This window comes from Anolis carolinensis, chromosome 5, assembly GCF_035594765.1.
Source record: "Anolis carolinensis isolate JA03-04 chromosome 5, rAnoCar3.1.pri, whole genome shotgun sequence".
In the NCBI taxonomy this organism is placed as follows: domain Eukaryota; kingdom Metazoa; phylum Chordata; class Lepidosauria; order Squamata; family Dactyloidae; genus Anolis; species Anolis carolinensis.
In genome coordinates this window covers 156,275,895-156,290,010 of record NC_085845.1, presented here as the reverse complement: position 1 = coordinate 156,290,010, position 14,116 = coordinate 156,275,895, and the positions used below count along the sequence as shown (strand labels likewise).

Below are 14,116 nucleotides of genomic sequence, written 5' to 3'. Positions count from 1 at the left end.
TAGCCTAAAATTACAATTATACCATAATACTTAAATGTTTTCTTATCATTCATTTTCATAATTTGGGTTCCCACAGATAGCTATTATAACCAATTCCACATTTTATTAATTGAGGTTTGTCCAGAACTCTGTTCTTATATAAAGTTGTTTTATATTTGCATTTTGAAAATAACATAGACAGTACTTTGCTTGAGACTCGCAGCACTAAAAGTAAGAATTGTGTTGTAAATCAGGGCATTAGCAAACATACTTGAACCTGGTCTCTATAGGAAACATCCCATAAATGACACATTAATAAATCGATATCCCAATTTAGCAAGGAAGTTATCCCTCAATAGTGAAAATACAATGCTACTCCCAAAAGAAGTAGAAATAAGAATAGGAAGGAAATTGGAGGAAGAGAAGATTTTCCTAGCTTTCACCTACCATTTTGAATCATTTCACTATGTAACAAAATTTGAAAAATTTTCTGTTCCTGGTTTGAAAATATTATTTCCTGTTTAGTTATGTGGTGCTTATTTGGAAAGTAGTTGTTATACTCCAGAAACTTTGTTTTTGTGGCTGCCACAAACAATGTTGAATTAGTTGAGTCTCTATCAGATATTCATTGAAAAACTATAGCAAAATATGCTGCAGGATGTCCCATAAAAACAAAGTTTTTTACAGTTTAATAAACTTTTTCCATATTTTTATGATAGAACCAATTAGGAAATGACATTTATAATCCAGGAGCAAAACACAAGTTACATAGTGTTAGTATTGGGAATTCAATGGCATTTAGACTGTGAATGGCCAAGGTTTTAACAATGTGCATGTTTCTTTAACATGATTTGTCCCTTTATTGTCACATCTTGCATTATGTGTTTTGTGTATTTTGGTTGGCTAATAAAATTATTACTTCTTTATGGGTTTTTAATTTTCTTTTATGGTCAACATGGCTAATGTGGATGGGCAATTCACTAACTGAAATGCTAACTGAAATTCACTAACTGAAAATTAGGAGATGAGTATGAGGGAGAAACAGCAACTGTCAAATCAGAGGACCAGGAGATTTTCTAACTGGAAATGGAAATATTTTTGTCACTTTTCACAAGCTATACAAATAACTATCAAAATCTGTTTCCCTGTAGACATGCCTGTTTCTCTCTTCTGGCTTTAAAAAGTCAAAGTTAATAGTACCCTCTCAAAGACTCTATATACCGTACAACTAAACTCCTGAGTGCTATCATTTGAAAAAATCCTATATCCATACAGATAGTCCCCAAGTTAAGAATAATATAGGTTCTGTAGGTTTGTTTTTAAGCTGTATTTGTATGTAAGCTGGAACATTTTAAGTGCAACTCCAGCTATCTATCTTTATCTATCTATGCATGCTTTGGATAGGATAGGAAAGGATTAACAACCCTGTGGTGTTTGTTTAGCTGTCTGTGCCCCTGTTCTAAAAAATTCACCTCACTTTCTGTCCCTGTGATAATTGGATTTTGAAAAATTGTGGAAACAAGGATTGGTGATAAAGCTTCAGTGGAGACACCTTTTCCCCCATCATAACTCTCCTAGGAGTTAATTTCCCTACCTAGGGGTAGAGTTCTCTCACTTCCTGTGTCCCACCTCCATTCTTAACTATGAGTTGTTTGTAAGATGTTAGTAACGCAGGGACCATCTGTACATGGGACTGAGAAGCACTGGATCAACTTACTTTCATTTAGACATGTAAATGCTATCATGTGATTCCTAAAACTTTCACTACTTTTTAGAATAACTGCAATTTTTGTGGTTTGTTTGTTTGTATTTGTATCTGTGATACTGCATTTGCAGTTTTGTCAGATTGAGCATAGATTTTCCAGGGTCTCAGCAAAACTCACTTCAGATCAGAAGATACTATATCGTTTCATTAAGACATAAATTATTGCTAGAGAATGCTATATTTCAGTGGAAGGAACTAGCAAAAACCAACTATGAATATTCCTTGCCTAAGAAAACCCTATTAAATTGATGGGGTCACCATAAATTGGCAGGTGACTTGAAGTCACAAACATAAAAGAATGGGGTGCGAGGAACCCACAAACTGACAGAAACCCACTTCTGGTTTTGAGGAGCAAAGGCTTTTTAAAAGTACATGGGGCCCAATAATGTATTTAAAAGGTTATTTAAGAGATTTTCAGAAGAAACAAGCTTTTTTATTTAAAAAAGCAGTTCAGGGAAAGTTGGTGGTGGGGATTTGCTTTTTAAAAGTTTGGAAATTGAAATCCCAGAGCATACTTTGACCACCACTGCTGCAAAAGCTGAAATGTATCCATTATGCCATGATCAGACACTATCCTACTGCATCCATCTGTGTCTCAGTACCAATTTATGATATCCACATTGGCAAGGATATCAGTCAGTTGTCACTGCAATCTCTGAGGATGTCCTCACAAGCTTTAAAAAGTTCTAGCACCACCAACATTGCTTAGATGTAATCAGAACAGGAGAGTACATTTTATTTGCACAACAATGTAAAATCCAAAGTAGGATAAAGCCAATATGAAGTTGTATTCACAAGAAATGTCTTTCATTGCCAGACAATTACTCAACTGACAAGTCTTAATTTTTTAATCAAGGAGCAAATATTATTTTGATTTGTTAAGTGTCTGACGGTCAACAGTCGGGTTAGGCAGGCTGGAATAGCTGTCACCGCCCTCCCCCCCAAGAAGACCTATGTTTTTGGGGCAGATTATACAGGAGAAGGTGATACTGTAGGTAACCTGGAGCCAAACCATGGCAGTTCTGTTGTCAGAAGGTGGACAGGAAAGTGAGGGATCACTGCCTGCAATGTTTGCATGTCCTGAAGACAGGGCAGCTTCAGCCTCAGGAGGTGGGATGGATCACTACCTGGGCATATCCACCTCTCAAAACTAGAGTTGCTTTATGAACATTCTTGCATGATACCACTACACCATTTGCTGTGCCCTCCCCCTCACATCTTGGGGTCAGGGCTGCCATGTGAATGTTCAAATGGCTACCCTATCTTTGAGAGATGGGTATGGTGGGGTAAGTGATAATTCTCCCCTCCAACCCACCTCCTGAGGAGAGCATAGCACTGCCATGTGAATATTCACAGAGCAGCCCCATTTTGGGGAAGTAGACATATCATTGGCAGTGATTCCTCATGGTCCCATATGCCCATCTCCTGAGGAAGGAGCTGCCAAATAAATGTTCACAAGGTGACCCCCCATATTAAGGAAGGAACATGATGAAAGTAGTGATCTTTCACTCCCCTGCCCATCTCCTGTGGATGAGGCTACTGTGTGAATGTTGCACATCGCCCTAGGCTTTGTCATGGAGTAATGTTTGTGGGGCAAGCATGTATTCTCCATAGTCACTGCAACTGGGTCCCCTGACCCCAGCTGTACAGTACTCACTGTTTCTTCCACTTTCGTGAGGTTCTCGTGCCCCTAACTCCCTCAGATATGCAAGGCCAGCTGTACTCTCAAATTCAATTCCAAATTTTGTGAGGGAGTACCTATGTTCCAGAGCCAGTGAGATATACTGCTTTGAGAATTGAACTATGACTCTAGAATCAACGTTTGAATTTCTGCTCAGACATGGAAATCCACTGGGTGAACCTGGACAACGCAAACTCAACAGCAATGGAAGGCAAAGGCAAACTTCCTCTGGACAGATCATGCCAAGAAATTTCATGGTAGGGTTGCCTAAATCAGAAATGAATTGAACATATGCTCCAAATGTCACTATTTATCAGGGACAGACGCTACTTTCTGGAGAGATTTCTTCCCCCATGAAATTACTTGGGTATTATTATTATTATTATTATTATTATTATTATTATTATTATTATTATAAATTTGGCTATATTTCCAGAGATCTTAGAAGTTAAATTTAACTAAGATAGTGAATACAATTTGCATTTAATGCACACGATTGTAAACACGCAAAGAGACAAAGAGCATTCAGTTCCAATGTATCTGTCATTTCACATGTAGGTGAACCTTATTTTGAGGGATTGATAAGAAGAAAAGCTTCTGATCTCCTTCTCTCAGCCATGCTGGAGGAAAAGAGATGAGAGGGAGCTTTACAGCCTTGGGCTCTCTGTGGCTTCCTGCTACATTAAACCATAGATTAACATTACATCTGAGTTCAGCCACTAAGGAGAGGAGTAAGCAGTCAATCAGTATTCCCTAGACTAATATGGAACAGACTTCAAATGTATGAATAAAACACTTCATAACCATTATTCCTAATTCATAGGAAGAAAAATAAAGTTTGTATAATTTGCAAGAGCAAAACTGATTTTTCTAGATGTGGGTGGGTGTGCTCTCAAACACAAAGCATTAAACAAAGACTTCAATAACCATATAACAAGACCAGATCTGCTTACAATATGGAAGAGATATAAAGGAGGGATGGTACAAAAAAAACCCTTTATGGTAATGTCCAGTAGAAGTGGTCCTAAGGCCAACATCCAAACATGAAATAAGATCTTATAAGAACTAATTATTTTTTTAAAAAATCAATGGAACCTAAAAGGAAAAGAACAACTAGGTATCAACTATTGGTTTCGGTTTTATCAATTACAGGATAGATTTATAAAAGATGCTAAAGTAGGGTTTGAGGAAAATAATCTAAGTTGGAGTGCATTTTCGACATGGGAAATAAGCACTTGATCTTCAGATTATATAAAAACATTCTAGAATTTATTCTAGAAGACAATAGAATAAAACCTGTCATGATGTCTTGGGCCAGAAACTTGGGGGGAAACACAGAATTAGAGAGATGGAAGTATTTCTGGAAAAAAGGATTTAAATTCTCAATAACAGAGTCCATTACAGAGAACTTATACAAAATGTTTTACAGAAGCTATATAACTCCAGAATTATTAGCTAAAATGGACAAAACCCATGGAAGAAATTGCTGAAGATGTAAAACACAGAAGGGTACTTTTGTCCACGTCTGCTGGTCATGTCCGATAGTATCACAACTTGTAAACGGGTTATTATTGAAATAAATAATATGCTCAACAATAAGGTCAAGAAAAGCCCAGCAATGTGCCTCCTAGGTCTATTCAGAGAGGGTATTAAACAGGAAGATAAAGAAATATACCAATACTGTACAGCTTTGTTGCAGCAAGAATGGTTATAGTGAAATCAGGGAAGGGAGAAAGAGAACTACGCAAGATTGGAAAGAAAAATGAATAGATTACATACAAATGATCAAGCTGTCTAACGGACCTCAGGGTAAAAAAAATGAAAAATTTGTAAACAAATGGTGGCTGGCCTTCACATATATTGGAAAGAAGGCAAAAGTTGACTTTAAGGATGCTGCAAAAGGAACAATTTAAGGAACTTATATGTTTATTTATTATAGGATATAGATATCATAGTTAGTAGGGAGTCCATGGTGGTGAGTTCACGGGTGCAGGGATGGAGGGAATGTATTATTTACTGTGCCTCTGTAGGTTGCATGCTTTGTAAATGTATATCACTTTTTTCCTCTTTGCTTAAATAATAAAATTATCATTTAAAAAACACACACAAACAGCAGAAATAGCTGTATACATACTCTAAGATGAAGCATGTAAAATTGTGCCTTCTAAACAATGATGCCTCTCTCCAACTTTTCCATGAAACACCTGAGTCTTTTCACACTTAAAGTGCAAAATATATAGCTCATTTCAAACAGTGACCGAAATCCAATTGGTAGTATTATTACTATTGTTGTACTCTTTCTCCAGAATATATCCACTGAATGGAAATGGCATAAGGATCAATTCAGCAATTCATTAAATGAGTCTATTCTTGTTCAGAACTAGCAATTGAAGTTAAGCTTTAATTTTGATGCATGCAGAAGGTTGATGCATTTTACACAGATAAAATATGTTTATTGCCCTTTTGCATTTATAAATAAATACTCCAGTAGCATAAAAAGTTAACAATGCAAGAATACCACCAAGAGATTTTGTAATTCCCAAAGAAGTTGTTAATAATAATAATAATAATAATAATAATAATAATAATAATAATAAACTTTATTTATACCCTGCCACCATCTCCCCGCGGGGACTCAGGGCAGCTTACATGGGGCAATGGCCCAAACAACATAAGGACAAAATATAAACAACATAGTACAAATCACAATATAAAAAAGATAATACAGTAATATAATATATCAATTAAAACAACAATACAGGATAAAAAAATTACATTCAAAACACATAAATGGTAAGATTGTGATAAATACAGGATATATTATTAAAAACCTTCTGGGGCTGATTAATTAATGACATATCTCCAAAGACATGTAATGTCTACTCAAAAAACTTTGGCTTGAAAATATTACTTACTAGCTTGGGTACCTGGCATTGCCTGGATTATTTGAAAAGCACCTTGTTTGTTTTTAGATGTTAGGTAATATCAGTTTGGTCATATGTTATGCTATGACTTAGAAAAAAAATCTCAGTCTTTGTTTTTGTTTTTTATGAATGCTCCCATTAGAAAATGAATAAGGATATGGGTGAACCACAATTCCCAGAAATCTTGGATCAATCCTCCCAAAACTCCCCCAGTATTCACAGTTGGCCATGTTGGATCTGTGTGCCAAATTTAGTCCAGATCTGTCATCTGCTGGGTTCAGTGTTCTCTGGATAAGGGTGAACTACAACTCCCAGATTCCCAGGGCAATCACCCTGAAACCCTCCCAGTATTCACAGTTGGCCATGTTGGGTCTGTGTGCCAAGTTTGGTCCAGATCTGAAATTGACTGGGTTCATTGTTTTCTGGATATGGGTGAACTGTAATTCCTGGGTACCAAATTCAATCAACCACACACCCTGCCAATATACAAAGTTGGCCATGTTGGGTCTGTGTGGCAAGTTTGGTCCAGATCCATCATCGGCTAGGTTCAGTGTTCTCTGGATAAAGGTGAACTACAACTCCCAGATTCCAAGGACAATCTTCCTGAAACAGATTAACAGTTGGCCATGTTGAATCTGTGTGGCAAGTTTGGTCAAAATCTGTCGTCTGCTGGATTTAATATTCTCTGAATACAGGTGAACTATAACTCTCTGATGCCAAGGTCAATTACCCTCAAAGCTTGCCGGTATTCACAGCTGGCCATGTTTGTCTGTGTGCCAAGTTTGTTCCAGATCCTTCACTTGCTGGGTTCAGTATTCTCTGAATATGGGTGAACTATAACTCTCTAGTGCCAAGGTCAATCCCCCCAAGTTGGCAGTGTTGGGTTTGTGTGCCAAGTTTAGTCCAGATCTGTCATTGGTGGGGTTCAGAGGGCTCAAGGAATATAGGTGAGCTATAATCCCCAGGGTTAAAGGTCAATCACCCCCAAAGTCCACCAGTGTTCCCAGTTGGCTATATTGAATTTGTATGCCAAGTTTGGTCCATATCCGTCATCAGATGGGTTCAGTGTTCTCTGAATATGAGTGAACTATAACTCCTGGACGTCGAAGTCAATCACTCCCAAACCCCGCCAGTATGCAAAGTTGGTCATGTTGGGTCTATGTGCAAGTGAGTTCCAGGTGCATCGTTGGTGCAGTTCAGAGGGCTCTTAGATTGCAGGTGAACTATGCATCCTAGTCCCTACAACTCCTATAAATCATGGTGAATTCTCCCCAAAGCTCTCCAGTATGTTCAGTTGCTGATCAATTCCTGTTTGCTAAGGGAGAGGCAGTGGGTGGGGTCATGCAAATAGAGAGAGAAGGGACACTGAGATATGCTCGCTGTAACCTTCAGTGTCCTGGGAGGGAGTGACTTGTTGGCTCCTCAGCACTGAGAACTATAGCCTGTTTGTGGAGGCTGGAGGCTGTCTGTGTGAACGGACACCCGTGCCACATAACACATACAGATTTTCATTTTTATTATGTGTATAGATTTAACCAGTTATTACAAGAATACAATAACCATGGAAAGCTACACATAGATATTCCAAAGAGATTAGAGAAACCAATCCAAAATGTTATTGTAACCAACAAATGATGTAATTTTCTACTTTTTTTTTAAAGTGTCCAGATGAAAAAGTGTATGAGAGTAAAATACTAGTGTTGGTATATGAGAGAGGCTGCAAGATTGTAATAACACATGGGAGAGAAACATTAAACTGGATGGCAGTGGATAGCAAATGAGTTCTGAAGCAGAGTAAAGGACAAAGAAGAATGAGTTAAGAAGAATTCATTACAAATGAAAAATCACAAGGGAAATTATTTTTTTAAAAAGAAAGATTGGCATCATGCCACAAGAGCAACAAGAAATGGTAACTAAGGAGATTAAAAGAAAAAGGAAGCTGACAGTTAGATAGGATTGATTATCCAAGACAAAGAAGAGAATGAGATGTATGTAATGAAGGAGAAAAAGGTCAAACACACATAATTTCCCTACCTTGCAAGATTCACGTATCTACATATCAGTTAAAATCAGACTTTCCCCCCTATCTAGCAGGCAACCAATTGACCAATTCCCTCATATACATGTGCTCTTCTTTTTTTTAAAAAATGTTTCCCCCTTTTGGATGTTGTATCAAACCATTAAGCAAAACCTCCACCTTTTTACAGTTAAGCATTTCCACTCACTTTTATCTAGCAATTATTTTGGATCCCTGAGCATTTTAAGCCTTCTCCTTGACATTTAAGTTCCCACCAAATTAATGCTTTCAGCTATCTATATTCACTCATTATTTCAGTCGTGCACATTGGCCAGGGGCTTGTCCCATTTAAAACCTCTTTCACATTTGCTTACACCAGCTTTTTCAGACGCTTGGTCCTTTTAATATTTTTTCTCATTAACACAGAGTTTCACAAGTCCTTGGTGAATAATTAACTGTTGTAGGATCCTTAGCTTTCATATGTACATTTTTAATTTATTAAAATGATCAGCAAGTTACTGGTGCATCATGAAGTATGGTGTATACACTCTATTTGAAAATGATGACATTATTAAGGATAGAATAAAGATACTCTCTTAGATTAAGCACATAAAACCAGATAAGGGAAATAAGCAGTTTAGTATGGAAGTAAAACCAAAATCTCCTTAGGTATAAATTATTCTAATACCCAAGTATTGATGTATCACTTTATAACACAGATACATTTGTTCAAAAGATAAGTTTGGTCTTTCTAACAAAAATCTAACGCATGCATAATGGTGCAATTCCCATTGATCTGCCATTTAAATTCAGATCAAGTGCACACCTGTCTAGCTTCAGCAATGCTGCAGTATTTAGTATTCTTAAAACATTCATTAAGATCCATCTTTTCAACCTAAAAGTGTTGCTGCCTTTACTCCCAAGTGCTAAATGCCTTTTAAAATTACAAGTTTTATCTCAATTCTAGGAGGAGAAAATGTACAATTCTGTCTTAAGACATTGTTTTCTCCATTTTCTTTAGCGGGTTGCAGATTGTACTACTTGAATGGAGGAAGAATAAAGTTTCTGGAAGAACATCTACAGGGTAGCAGAGCTGAAAGAAATAGGCAACTTTAAAGCTTTTTAAAGGAATATTTTAAAGGAGATGATAGCACAAAATGAATAGGAAGTGTTCCAAATTATGAGGAAAAGTAAGAGAGTAAGGCAACTGCTACACAGGTACTTGAGGAATTCAGTCTTATGTTTTCCAATACAACTTGAACAAATCTGGGCCCACCAGACCAATGCATAGCTAGGGACACATTTGCCTATGAGCAGCACTTCAGAAATGACATGGAACAGACATTTGGATGGTTAATGTGCAAAGGAGACATAGGGCTCTTCCAGAAAAACCCAACAATGCGGGACCTATCAGGCTTTTACCTGAGGCATCCAAACTGCAGCAGAATAAAGATGAAAATCAACAGGGTGCCAGAACTTGAAACCCACCAGTTGTCTTCTCTAAACCTGAAAGAACTCAGAGAAGCCATCAAGTGATGTAAGACTGGTAAAGCACCTGGCCTAGATGACCTGATGATGGAGCAAATCAAACACTTGGGCCCCAAAGCTGAAAACTGGCTTTTGAAATTCTACAATCAATGCTTGGCACACAAACAGACTCCCAGAGCATGGAGGAAAACTAAGATCATTGCCATTTTAAAACCTGGTAAAGATGCCTCCAATGCCAGGAACTACCGACCAATCTCCCTCTTATGTCATCTATATAAGGTATATGAGAGGATGCTATTAAATCGACTAGGACCTGTTATCGAACCCAAGCTTATTGCACAACAAGCAGGTTTCAGACCAGGGAAAAACTGTACAGGTCAAATTCTTCATCTGACTGAGCATATCAAGGAAGGCTATGAGAAAGGCTGCATTACGGGAACAGTTTCTGTGGACCTTACGGCAGCCTGTGACACAGTGCAACATAGAAAAATGCTGCATAAAGTCTACCATATCACCCGGGACTTTGACTTTACAAAAACTGTCCAGACCCTCCTAGAAAACCGCAGCTTCTATGTGGAGTTTCAGGGCCGGAAAAGCAGATGGAGGAGGCAAACGAATGGTTTACCCCAAGGCAGCGTTCTTGCACCGACCTTGTTTAACATCTTCATGAATGATCAGCCACAACCACCACTCACAAAGAGCTTTATATATGCTGATGACCTTGGCCTTACAACACAAGCGAAAGATTTTGAAACAGTTGAAAGCCAACTCACTAATGCCTTGAAAGATCTCTCCAGCTACTACAAAGAGAACCACCTGAAGCCCAACCCTGCCAAGACACAAGTGTGTGCTTTCCACCTACGTAACCGTGAAGCCAACAGGAAACTGAAAGTTACTTGAGAAGGCCAAGAGCTCGAACACTGTTTCCATTCTAAATATCTTGGTGTCACCTTAGATCGAACACTAACATATAGGAAACACTGCATGAACACCAAGCACAAAGTAGATGCATGCAACAACATCCTGCGGAAACTGACTGGCAGCACATGGGGTGCAGACCCACAAATAATAAGAACATCAGCCCTGGCCTTGTCTTACTCAACTGCTGAGTACGCCTGTCCTGTCTGGCACAAGTCTGCCCATGTGAAGCAGGTGGACATAGCACTAAACGAAACACGCAGAATCATCACAGGATGCCTTAAACCTACACCTGCTGATAAACTCTACAAGTTAGCTGGCATTGCCTCTCCTGACATGCGACGGGAAGTTGCTGCTAACTGCGAGAGAAATAAGATCGAACATTGTGAAAGCCATCCACTGCATGACTATCAGCCTCCTCCCACCAGACTCAAATCTAGGAAGGGCCTCATGAGAACCACCACTCCTCTTGATGTTCCTCCAGCAGCAGCAAGGGTGTCCCTCTGGGCAGCTAAACCTGGCAATTCCAACTGGATGGTCCCCCATGAGGGTCCTCCTCCAGGGGCAAACCAAGAATGGGCAACTTGGAAGTCCCTGAACAGACTCAGAAGCGGAGTGGGCAGATCTAAAGACAACTTGGCAAGGTGGCACTACCTGGAGGAATCCTCCACCTTGTGTGACCGTGGAGCAGAACAAACAACTCTGCATATCTATGCTTGCCCACAATGTCCTGCCTCATGTATGGAGGAGGAGTTATTTAAAGCTACGGACAATGCGGTTGCTGTTGCCCGCTTTTGGTGTAAAACTATTTAGTTGCTTGTGATTTCCTTTTTTTCTCATCATTTTAAAATGTATTTGTTATGCAATGCTTTTGACACGAAATAAATAAATATGGTAGTGTATATGGGGCCCAAGATTTCAGTGAAAACTGAGTTGAGAGCAATTAATTTGAAAGGGAGAGCAGTTTACAAGATCACAAATTATTAATATGATTGTCTAACAAAATAGACTTCTTAAAAACCTTGTTGCACTTACAGATTCTACGTTGCCATAGTGATATCCACATCTAGACAGAACTTTCTTTTAATTCTACAAATTAATCAATTGCTTCTTTGAATTTCAATCCCATCCCTGCAATCACTTGCCTTTACTGCTTGTTGTGAAGATTTTCGTGCATTGAATGAAGTGGCAGAACTCACCAATCACTATTTGCTAAAAACTAAAAATTTTAGGTATAAAAAAAAACAATTAAGATGTGAGCACCCCATAATCTGCCCTGCTAGACACATGTGGCCTTGATAAGCTGGAGGCTCACCAGACCCTCCCCTACCCCACTGGCATCAGCACTAGCCTCATACATGGGGGTTTGGGACAAAACATTCTTACTGATAAAACCTAAAGTGCAGGGCAGAGGATATGGACCATGATGTGAAATTGCCTGATTGTCTTTTAACCCATTGAGCCTGACAGTGACTGAGTGATGCCCCAAAAAGGATGGCACAGCCCTGTGAAACTATAAAGGTTAAATGTACTGGCCATATCTCTAAAGCTGCACCTTTTAAAAGATTGCAGTGACAATGGCAGCTTAAACTCAGGAGTTTAAATCTAAGTTTTTTCTTTATTTTTATCCCACTTTTCTCCCAATATAAAGGCAGATAACAATAAATAGGGCACAATGCAAAGTAAAACAATATAAATGCATTGAAATATGAATATAAAAATTAAAAACACAATTATCAGTAAATCCTTTGTGGCATTAAAGCATTAAACATAATCATATTAAAATGTATTAAAAACTCTACAGCCAGTCCAAAAGTAAATACCAGTAGTGAGTAAATAATGACTTCTACCTTGTGTTCACCATAGCCCCCCCCCCCAAATCTCAAAGGAAGACTACTGAATGGGACACAGCAAGAAGAAAAATGGGGTCAAATTTTCAGTGAGTCCCCCCTCCTCAGCTCTCAACAGAGTTTTTAGATGTTTGCGTGTTTCATCTATGGATGAAACCATAGATGGTTTCATCCATGTTCCTCTATCAGTTTGCCCCAGTGGAATTTTTGTAGTATAGGTCCAACAGAATTGTTGACACTAAAACTCATTTTGAATTTTTATGGAGTCTAACTCATTTTATCACATGGATGAAGAGTTAACTGCAGTCAGGTACACTATTTACACATTCAAAAACACAATTTAAACCAGGAGTAGGCAATGGCATCAGGAGGCAAAATTCATCCCCATAGCCCTGGAAGATGTAGGTTCTGGAAAGCCTGACAGGAAAGCATTCCTCATGGTTTGGGAGATTTCATATGAACAGCCAATCTCCATTCCTCACCATTCAAACAAAGCTGGTATTCCACAGAGGAAATGAACTGGAAAAGACTAGACCAACTTCATCCCAGCCTAACTCACATAGTACCAGTATGTGCCATGATATCCTTACTCATCCTTGATTAAATCACGATAGATTTAGTTTGATTATGAACTGATTTCACATTAAACAGCACCAACACCAGACTGGATGGACTAACAGACAAACAACCTGGTCTTTGTGTGATAAAGGCAGAAATAGAAAAAGGAATCGTCTGAAAATAACTGTTTGTTAGATGACCGTTCTAATTTTCATGCTCACAGACACAGCAGTAGAGGCAATCCTATCAGTCTCCCTATTATACACCATCTGAATTCTAACATCTCATATCTGAATTCAGAACACACTTATATACACTATCAAACACAAACTCAACTCTTCTGGATGCAAATAAGGAAGTAATATTGTCTATAAAGCAATTCTAAAGTCCTGTCAGGTTGGTTGTGCTTCCCTCCTGAAAATACTACTCCATATTCATGGAATCATCATAATCTTGCAAGACCTATAGCAAGATCCCATTGTAATCCCTTACCTCCAGCCTCCAACTCTAACCTAAGGGATATTTGGATCTCAGTCCCAACTGTTAGCTCATGCACTCTGTTATTTATTTATTTATTTATTTATTTATTTACATTACTTAATGGAACAACACACCCACAAGGCATAGAACTAGGTTGTGGAAGTTATTTCCCATATTTGCTGTCTTTGGAGAGAGACTACAGAATATGAAGGAGATAAAAATAGCAATCATTTTTTACTGTCTGATAGTTTTTACACATTGAAACTGTATGCACCTATATCAGCCTTAGTTATATCAAGTAGCCATTCCGAACTCTGGCCACAAGCAGTTGTGGAGGTATTTCTCCATGCAGTACAATTGTAATCTAAACACTTACATTATTCAGGTGAGGCTTACTTACCACTTAGAGAAAATGGTTCTTTACAGATATCTTGCAGAACAATCCAATGCGTATTA

At 38.3% G+C, this 14,116-nt stretch overlaps 1 protein-coding gene across 4 annotated transcripts in view; it reads right to left on the bottom strand.

The window, feature by feature from the left end:
• nav3 (neuron navigator 3) overlaps window positions 1-14,116 on the bottom strand; it is a 587,869-nt gene that overhangs the window by 491,711 nt on the left and 82,042 nt on the right. The window lies entirely within an intron of this gene.